This window comes from Hordeum vulgare, chromosome 1H (assembly GCF_904849725.1).
Source record: "Hordeum vulgare subsp. vulgare chromosome 1H, MorexV3_pseudomolecules_assembly, whole genome shotgun sequence".
NCBI classification, from domain to species: domain Eukaryota; kingdom Viridiplantae; phylum Streptophyta; class Magnoliopsida; order Poales; family Poaceae; genus Hordeum; species Hordeum vulgare.
Window position 1 is genome coordinate 35,726,096 of NC_058518.1, and position 8,556 is coordinate 35,734,651.

Sequence of the window (8,556 nt, forward strand, 5' to 3'; positions counted from 1 at the left end):
GTACGGACTAAGAACACTTTCATCTTGAGAATGAGAGATTGGCAAGCCAGGCTTCTCTTGAGGCTGCTCTTGAGAAAGAGAGATTGGCAAGTCAGGCTGCTCTTGATGAGAGGGACCAGACCACGGCACGATTGATTGAGGAGGAGAGGTCCCGGAATGAGGCGGGTCAACGGGGCCTGTACGAGCTTTTTGTGGTAAGTATTTTTCACATTAGCCAAATCATGTGTGTAATGTCTGTTTCATTACAAACTAATATGACCCACTCTTCAGGGTCTGTGCGAAAAGAGCGGTCAAGTCCCTCCGCCGATGCCCGTCTTCTCTTTGATTGGCACAGTGAGTTTCATTATAAACTAGTATTAATAATTGAGTGTCATCATGCTAACTGAGACATTGCAAAATATCTATTCTGCAGAATAACTCCCTAGCGGCATCGCACGACCCTTCTCCTGGTGTTTCTCCTCCTTGATGACCACTACGGTAAGTTTCTCTTCTCCTCTTTCATATTCTCCTCGTCTTAATTTCCCCAACAATGACATAATTAGCCCATTTAGCTCCAAAATGCCATGATAAGCTCAAAATGGCATAAGAACCTTGGTTAGCTTATTAATTTTATATACTTAGCTTGTTTTCCTCTAAAATGAGATAATTAGCCCATTTAGCTCCAAAAAGACATAGTTAGCTAATTTAGCTCCAAGAAGAGGAGAAGAGGAGAAGAAATAGAAAAAATGAAAAGAAAGAAGAAGAAGAAGAGAAGAAGGAGGAGGACGAGGAGGAGGACGAGGAGGAGGACGAGGAGAAGGCCAAGGACCTTCTAGTCCTTCTCCTCCTCGTCCTCCTTCTCCTCCTTCTTTATTTCTTCTTGTTCTCCTCCTCCTCTTTCTTCTCCTCTTTCATATTCTCCTTGCCATAATTTCCCCAACAATGACATAATTAGCCCATTTAGCTCCAAAATGCCATAATAACCTCAAAATGGCATAAGAACCTTGGTTAGCTCATTAATATTATATACTTAGCTTGTTTTCCTCTAAAATGGGATAATTAGCCCATTTAGCTCCAAAAAGACATAGCTAGCTAATGTAGCTCCAAGAAGAGGAGAAGACGAGAAATGAAAAGGAAGAACAAAAAGAAGAAGAGAAGGAGATGAGAAGGAGAAGGAGAAGAAGGAGGAGCAGATGAAGGAGGAGGAGGAGTAGAAGGAGGAGGAGAAGGCCAAGGACCTTCTAGTCCTTCTCCTCCTCATCCTCCTCCTTCTCCTCCTTCTTCTTTATTTCTTCTTCTTCTCCTCCTCCTCCTCTTTCTTCTCCTCTTTCATATTCTCCTTGCCTTAATTTCCCCAACAATGACATAATTAGCCCATTTAGCACCAAAATGCCATAATAACCTCAAAATGGCATAAGAACCTTGGTTAGCTCATTAATATTATATACTTATCTTGTTTTCCTCTAAAATGAGTTAATTAGCCCATTTAGCACCAAAAAGACATAGTTAGCTAATTTAACTCCAAGAAGAGGAGAAGAGGAGAAGAAATAGGAAAAATGAAAAGAAAGAAGAAGAAGAAGAAGAGAAGAAGGAGAAGGAGGAGGACGAGGACGAGGAGGAGGAGAAGGCCAAGGACCTTCTAGTCCTTCTCCTCCTCCTCCTCCTCCTTCTCCTCCTTCTTCTTTATTTCTTCTTCTTCTCCTCCTCCTCCTCGTTCTTCTCCTCTTTCATATTCTCCTTGCCTTAATTTACCCAAGAATGACATAATTAGCCCATTTAGCTCCAAAATGCCATAATAAGCTCAAAATGGCATAAGAACCTTGGTTAGCTCATTAATATTATATACTTAGCTTGTTTTCCTCTAAAATGAGATAATTAGCCCATTTAGCTCCAAAAAGACATAGTTAGCTAATTTAGCTCCAAGAAGAGGAGAAGTGAAGAAGAAATAGGAAAAATGAAAAGAAAGAAGAAGAAGAAGAAGAGAAGAAGGAGAAGGAGGAGGAGGAGGACGAGGACAAGGAGGAGAAGGCCAAGGACCTTCTAGTCCTTCTCCTCCTCCTCCTCCTTCTCCTCCTTCTTCTTTATTTCTTCTCCTCCTCCTCCTCCTCCTCCTCTTTCTTCTCCTCTTTCATATTCTCCTTGCCTTAATTTCCCCAACAATGACATAATTAGCCCATTTAGCTCCAAAATGCCATAATAACCCCAAAATGGCATAAGAACCTTGGTTAGCTCATTAATATTACTAGTCGCCAACCCGTGCGTTCGCACAGGCTAGTTTAGAAATTAATATATATGGAAAACCTCATACCATTTATAACTTTTTAATCTTGTTTAGATCATAACACATGTGGAACACCTTATAATTTCAAATTCTACTAATTACACATTATAACAGAACCATTCATTTGATTTTGTAGTTATTGTCATTTGGAGTGTCTCGCACTCAAATAAATATTAAATCTAATTCGTTGTGATTTTTTGCTATTTTGCATCCATAAATTATACAGCATGTATAAAGAGCGCTTGCATATGCAACTTTGAGTGATAATCGGTGTTATAAATTAAATTAGATCAGTTTCTTTTCTTGCTGATGTAAAGTTTGTATGGACAGCCTTGTTCCCTCGATGATAGAACTGTGAGCAATTCTATTCTATATGGGTATGGATGTAGTTCTTATTCATGAAATCATGCTCATCGCAAGAGAATTCCTACCAAGAATTACATAGACTAAGTGACATGAACATTGTAAATCATTCAATTACATATTGCGGTATCAAGTGGACCTATGTCATCTAGAAGATCCCAATTGGTTAGGAAATATACCATTGTAAAATATAAATTAATAAAGGAAAATTGAGAAACAAACAAGCACATCGATGATAAAATACAATAACATTATATTGATACTTTATAAGAATGTTATCCTTCAAGTATATGTACAGGTCAAGATTTATTAAGATTTTTTGTCGGATAAATGTATTTGTTATGAATGCAAATGATTTTTTGTATATAAAATAACTTCTACCCAATTTAATGGGATCATATATTGCATGTCTAATCGGCCGTAACCTATGCTACTTGTGTAGAAGATGGTAATTAATACTTGAACACAAAATATGTGTGTCTTGTAGACCCAAAAGGAGGTAGCTGACCTGAAATTTCTCTGCCAAATATTAAATGATACGAAGGCGTTTCTTTGCGGGGTAATTATATGAAGGTGTATCCACAAGTAAAGCACATGTAGTTACCTCACGAAAGTCCACTGAAGGAATAACTATTCTCCATAATGGTGTTTAATAAATCATTTGAATTGCAAATTTGCAATGACATAAAAAATAGTATTACTTTTCAACTATTATTTATTTCACACTGCTACCGTTGATGAACCTACAACCAATTCTAATAGAATGTGAATGCTTAACCCAAGGCATGCATATTTAAATGAATGACCTGCGTAGCAAGCCCCCAGTGAATAAAAGGGCATAAAAGTTTACATCAATTTTTTTTGACACAAAACCAGTTCAGCCATATATCAAGAGAAGTGGCTATGAGCTAAAATATAAATATATCCACAGAAGTGGCTATGAGCTCGAATATACATATATCAAGAGAATAAGCGGCTATGAGATCAAATATAAATTCAGAAGTTTTGCTTATCTATGCGGATCTCTATTTTTGCTTCTATTATTTCCTTATCCATTCACCGGAACATACCATGTTATACTATTTGGAACGAAAGACAGGCCCCACCTTAATCAATTTTTTTCTTTTAACAATACTTTAGTCAAACAATCAACCACATAAATATTGTGGAGAGCAAGAGAAAGATATGATAGATAATGCTACCAATTTTCAGAAAATAACAACCAAACACACCATAAGAATATTATATTCTAAATCGCCATGAGGTCTGTATGAAGTAACATGTTCGTGAACTTCATCTATTTAAAACTATAGACACATTGGTACATATATAATGAGGACGAGATATATTAACTCTCGTGAGTATCAGCCATATATATCAATGGACACGGACATGTCATCACCACACTAAATTGTGTTGAGGTTATCACTGTTTTTATGCTAAGATGTCATCTTTGCTGGCAGGAGAGTTCTTTGTGAGCGTTTCACATTTCAACTTCTGATATTGGTACCTATACAAGGAGAAGCAGATATTAACTGTACTAAAATGAGTTTTTGTGATATCTAGCATTTCTCATGGCAGACTATTATGGGTTTCCTTATTAGATCATGCTGATTCAGACAAAATAAAACTATGGAAACCTGATTAACTATAAAACACGTTGAATAAAAACAAATGATTCAGGCATAACTATGAATAAAAACCCGATAAACTGTAGAACCCGATGAATAACCAAACGATTCCGATATAACTATATAGAACATATTTACATGCTGGCCTACAAAAATCATATTCACACCTTAATCTTGCGCCTAACAATATTATAACTCTTATGCCAATTCATTACCTCTATATAACAGAGGATGAGAGTAGAATTAATTAGTAACGTAACGTCAAAAGCATACAAAAGGAGCTAGTACAGTCAGCATTGAGTATGCTACCCCTGTTGCTGGATGAAGTAGCAGTATTCCTGTTTATTTGTTACATTAAGATATTCTGTCCCTAGTGCGCGCACTTTGCACACTGTTTTGTACATCATCACGATCAGAAGCAGAATAGACAATCATTCGAAAACGTCAAGATTAAATTGTAAGAAGATTCACATGTATGCTATCCGTACATTCACTGGGAGACATTGTTGTGTACTGGCATATGCCTTTCACATGAGATGAGAAGCAGCAGAGAAGTTTTTAGTTTTATAGAAGCAACGGGGAGGTTGATGCTAACTCACATCTCATGGCATAACTTTATGAATGTTTGGCAGTATGATGCCCAACGAAAAATCTTCTCAATTTGGACTGGTATTCTGCTAACTATTCTGTTCTTGGCTATGTATCACATGATCTGAAAATATTGGACACCATGAACATCCAGTCGATGCTTTATGATATATCCTTCAACCACCTACAACTGGGCGTCTCACCAAAGAACTGATTATCGTTCATCAAATTCAAGGCCAAGACACAACCCGAACAGTCCTCGCAGCAAAGCAATCATACATATTTTAAACCTAACGGTGAAGGGATTGTAATATTATGTTAGATTGATGCATAGAACATCATAACTCATATATTATGAGGAGAAGTGCAATCTGAGAAAGAAACCCTGAAAAGGGGACCAAAATCATTGACGTTTTATTATGAATAGACATGAGAAATAGAAATCAGATCCAAGTATAATAGGATGAAAACGAATTGATCTAGATAATGCTTGCTTTTGACAGTTCCATCTCCACGTGATGCAAGAAGAAACATTAGTAAATCTGGACGTGGCGACCTGGTATGGAGAGAGCCATGGAGTTATATGCACAAATTTGTAGCAGAACACATCAGAAAGATGAGGTGAGGAGAGGGCATAGATGACTGACTTGACATGGCAGTTTGTAAGATCTAACCTGAGGGTCATTGCAATTGGTGCTCCGTTCCTGTCCTGAGGATGATTGTGTCTAGGCATGTAGCAATGGAGGAGTGCTGGTAGAAGGCGTCATGCCATGGTCTAGGCTTCTAAGAACGCCGCCTGGGAGCTATAGACGATGAAGAACTGCCATCATATCGGTAGAGAAGACGGTCGCCGCCGAGGATGGCTAGGCTTCTGAGATCGCGATTCTTTTTTTGCTTTGCTGACCTAGAAAATAGGGGAAGGAGAGTCGTGAGATATGGGATGTGAGATATTTGTTTTTTGACAGCATGAGATGCGAGATATTAAGAGGGGGCCTATAGAAAAGAAGCAGTCGTGAGAGATTACTAGTAAGTATGCACGTGCAACGCACGTCTAGATTAACATAAAATTGGTCAAACATGATGGTCATCCAAATTGTTGCATGTCATGAAATAATATAAATAATTGTTCATTCAAATTGTTAGTCGTGCACACGACATGTACATATGAACCAATACAAGCACAAAAGATCGAATTGTGGCATGTCACGGAGCGTCAACGTTTTCAATTCAAATAACACAAACAAATAGTAGCACTAAGTTCTTTGTGCATAGAGAGTGTGCCTTCCTTGGTTCATAAAGAGGTTCAGTGGCCATCCTAAATGAGCAATGAAACATACCTTGAATTACTTGAGCAAAGAAGATTGTACCATTAATGCTAAGTCATATCTTGCAAAAAATGGTCATGGTTCCATATTAAGAATCTTAACGTGGATGGTAAAAAAACTTTACTTTGCATTCAATGTGTGCATGATCATAAAACAAGAGTTTCTGGTTGTAAGATGAAGGCATCCAAGCTCATTTCTGAGTTGTAATCCTGAAACGTAATCTAGTCATTTACCCTGGATAACCTGCACATTCGCTTATTAAGTTGTTATAAGCACTAAAGATGACATGAACCATAACATATATGAATTACTAAAAGACGAACGTAATGCAGTATACATGACATATGTATCAGGGTATTACTATCCTTCCTCTTCATGGGATCGCGTCAAAATGGGTCATATAAGCGCTATTTTAACAACTCCAACCAAGAACAGGGTACCACTAAATATCAGACAACATTGCGGGGCTGACCTGGAGTTTCCCTCGCCCCATGGAAAATCCTTTTGTGTCATCCGGCATAAGCAGACCAGGAGGCGGCTTTGACACCACTAGATGCTTACCAATGTGATTCGAGGGGGGGAGTGCTGATTGGATGGCCATGTCCGGACTCTAGCCATGGTACTGGCCCCAGCCACAACCTCTTCCCCCATTGCCTCATTAAATCTTTGTCACAGAAACCGTTCTCACCTTAATGAAGTTTCTGATGCATCAGCATGCTGTAATAAATAGTTAGTACATGAAGATACCTGGGCCGCATCTTCTGCTTCATACTCTTCACTCTACAGGAGCATCTTCATCCACAACCTCCTCATCTCCACCTTTTCTTGCTTGATAGATCCCATGTTTCTAGCGGTCAGTAACAAAATTAAATGTGAAAAAAGGATCTTGTACAATGAAGCATGCGATATAACTGTGATATTAAAATAATCTTGTGCGAACAGTCTATCCTTTACATAATCTTCACTAAGCAGTCTTACACTCGTCAATGAAATATAAAAGCTACACCAATAATGATGCAAGAGGATACACAATATTCCAGATGTTAGTGACAAATATATCTAGCCAGAATTGTAAGATAGAGAAGGAACACATAGGGCAGTTTTGTGTGCATTATGCTCATAATCAACCTTTACTACTACGTTAAGGCCGGACTGAGTAGTAAACTAATGAATGGCAGTACAATTTATTTAATTTGGACCAGGCTAGACAAAGCAAATGCTTAATTAGTGGTCAAGTAGTACTATCGTATTAGGCTTAAGCATTACAATGGAAGGATTAGAAAAGGCTTTCAATACATACCAACATACGTCTGCTATTACAAGCCGAACCAGTCTCTGCAAAAATCTAAATTGAAAAATCTGCATACACAGAGGCGCATATCAGCCAGTTCAAGCACGCATCAATCCATCAAAGTATCAAGCCATCAGCCACCCATTAGAGAAGAGAAAAGGAAAACGATTCAAACTTACGCATCAATCCATCTAAGCATCACGCCATCAGCCACCCTCCAGGTCATCCGGAGCGGAGAATCCACAAAAGCAGGGGGGCTGAGTGCTCGGGTGAGTCCGCGTAGCGCAACCTTGATTCCCTCACGCCCCTCGGTAGCGGCGCTGCCCTGACCCCCTTGCTCCCATGGCGGTGCCACGTCGTGATGTAGATCGGGATGCTGCAAGATGTAGAAGCGCAGGCGGCAGAGGCAGGGAAGGCAACGGGGATGGTAACATGAGACGAGCAGTAGATGAGAACACATGACGCACGAATCCATCAAATCCCTCGCGCCTCGTTGCGTCGTGTGTCGAAGAGCTCCCGCGCGCCTCTTGTGTCGCCGGCCAAAGAGCACCCTCGCCTATGGTTAGGCCGGTGGTGGAGTGCTCGGTGGCCCCAGTGATGAAGTAGTGAATGCGACGGCACAGATCTTGTGGAGGACACGGGGCTGGGTGCAGGGGAACGGCGGGCGACGGGGAACAGCGGGGCGGCGGGGAACGGTGGAGGGTGGGGCGAGCGGGGGAGAGGCGACGGTCTGGGCGAGTGAATGCGGCGACGCAGATCTTGTGGAGGACACGGGGGCTGGGGGGCTGGGTGCAGGGGAACGGCGGGCGGCGGGGAACAGCGGGGAGGCGGGGAACGGTGGAGGGCGGGGCGAGCCGGGGAGAGGAGGCGGCGGGCGGGGCGAGTAGGCGGGGGTGAGCGGGGGAGAGGAGGCGGCGGGCGGGGCGAGCACGCGACGGGCTGGGAGGGGAGAGGAGTCAGGGTTGGGCTGGGAGGGCAGAGTTTTCGTCCGCCTTGTGAAATTGATAGATGTACTTTTGGTGATCCTTAGTTGCTATTTTAACGGTTAGATCAAATTAAGTGGGTCTGATCGTGAGGCTGCAATTGTTCGTGCGGTTC

At 40.9% G+C, this 8,556-nt stretch overlaps 1 long non-coding RNA gene across 6 annotated transcripts; it reads right to left on the bottom strand.

The window, feature by feature from the left end:
* Positions 1-3,857: 3,857 nt before the first annotated feature.
* Positions 3,858-8,271, bottom strand: LOC123406708. Of its 6 annotated transcripts, none has more exons than XR_006612495.1 (6): positions 7,638-8,271; positions 7,468-7,526; positions 6,915-7,014; positions 5,517-6,831; positions 4,854-5,132; positions 3,858-4,133 (listed from the first exon to the last, which is right to left on the bottom strand). It is a non-coding gene; the product is annotated as an uncharacterized LOC123406708 (long non-coding RNA). The 6 variants fall into 6 exon arrangements; XR_006612469.1 differs by lacking the exons at positions 3,858-4,133; positions 4,854-5,132 and adding an exon at positions 5,234-5,398 and having other exon boundaries at positions 5,517-6,410; positions 6,640-6,831; positions 7,638-8,269; XR_006612510.1 differs by lacking the exons at positions 3,858-4,133; positions 4,854-5,132 and adding an exon at positions 5,234-5,398 and having other exon boundaries at positions 5,517-5,746; positions 6,640-6,831; positions 7,638-8,263.
* Between the last annotated feature and the right edge of the window lie 285 nt (positions 8,272-8,556).